Here is a 1,690-nt window from a genome sequence, read left to right as displayed (position 1 = left end):
CTCCTGTGTGCTGTCCTCCTGTGCACTTCCCCACTCTTACTCCAAAGTCACAGCAATGATGCCTGTGCATGTGGATGCTGAAATATCTTTAAGTTTAGTTGACATTACCAACAACAATCATCAGACAATGGAACTGTGTTGATGCAAAACAAGCCCTCATTCTACTTGGGGAAAAATCAATTAACAACGGAATCATGTAGAGCCACCCGGTGGTGATGGAGATTTAGTGGCATACTGCAGTTGAAAACTGCCTGTAGGGCCATGGGGCTATTTCCCCTTTATTCTTGCTTTGCCAGCCCCAGCAACCATGCTGGTTGCCACTCATCACAAATCAAATGAAACAAAAATCACCAGGGGTTAAAAAGCCTAACTGGATTATAGCCATGCCATTTAGAACATAACATTTTACTGGTAATTGCATTCTGTTGAATAAATATCCTGACATCAGCTTATTGGCATATTAGTATTTCTGATGGATTATTTTCACTTAAATGTGTCTGCCTCTAAAACAGGAAAGGGTACAATGACACGAGGTTTGGAGATGGAATGGATAGTCTGTTGTTAAACCAGAGGCTCTCACGTGGAGTTAGGGTTGTGCGGTATCCACACCTGAGTTGGTGGTGACAGAGCCTAGCCTAGTTTTCTTTGATCTCAAGTCTCAGTTACCTACCCAGTAGTGACTGGTTAGGAGTGTTCCTTAATAGCTTATAGTTTTTTATGTTAACCTGATCCCCATGATATTTATGTATGCATGTATGTTTGTGTTTAAAAGGAAGAGGACTCATACATAGATGTCTCCATTAAAAAAGTTGAGTGGTATTCCAGATTCACTGCTTCTAGGCGGAATTACCCTCATTGTGACAACATTCCAACAGGGTCTGAATTCATAGTTGTAATACCCCTTTATTATGTTCAGAGAATGAGTCTTTAAAGACCCTTTGTGGCCGCAGCCTAAATGTTAGGTTCTCTAATATTTTGCCACTTTGAAGACAAAGAGATTTCAGATAGACAGAGGTCTCTTTCACTCTTGATAACGCTCATAAGGCAGGAACTATGAAGGTGATAGTTCTTATTTTCGCTGCTTTGTTTCCCAGGCTCAGTGGGAACCTATAGAACGTCTACATTCCAGTCAGGAGAGCCAAAAAGCAAATAAAAGCTAGTGAAGAGATGTGCGCTAACCATCCAGGAAGTAGAACAGTGAGTGGAAAGGTGAGCTTTGGATGCAGGAAGTAGAACTAGATCAATAAAGTGAAGGTGAACTCATGTCCCAGGAAGTGGAAGGTGATCAGTGAGTAGAAAGGTGAGCTTGTAACCCAGAAAGTAGAATAAGGTAGGCAAATAAAAAAAAAGAGAAAGTAGCTCTTAGAAGCCAAGGATGATTATTTTTTAAAATTTTTGTCCTTATGCCAAGGAAAGGCCAATAGCACCAGGGATTATTTGAAAACAGGAAGCTCAACCCAGTGTTCTTTGACAACCTAGAGGGGTGGGATGGGGTGGGAGATGGGTTCAGGAGGGGTGGGATGTATGTATACCTGTGGCTGATTCATGTTGATGTATGGCAGAGGCCAACACAATATTGTAGAGCACTTGTCCTCTCTTAATTGTATTTTGCTCTGTACTTATCAATATCATACAATTATAACCTTTGATGATTAAAAAAGAAAGAAAATCAAAGCAGAAAAAAAAAAGA

This window comes from Bos taurus, chromosome 14 (genome assembly GCF_002263795.3).
Source record: "Bos taurus isolate L1 Dominette 01449 registration number 42190680 breed Hereford chromosome 14, ARS-UCD2.0, whole genome shotgun sequence".
In the NCBI taxonomy this organism is placed as follows: domain Eukaryota; kingdom Metazoa; phylum Chordata; class Mammalia; order Artiodactyla; family Bovidae; genus Bos; species Bos taurus.
This window is presented reverse-complemented; position numbering follows the sequence as displayed.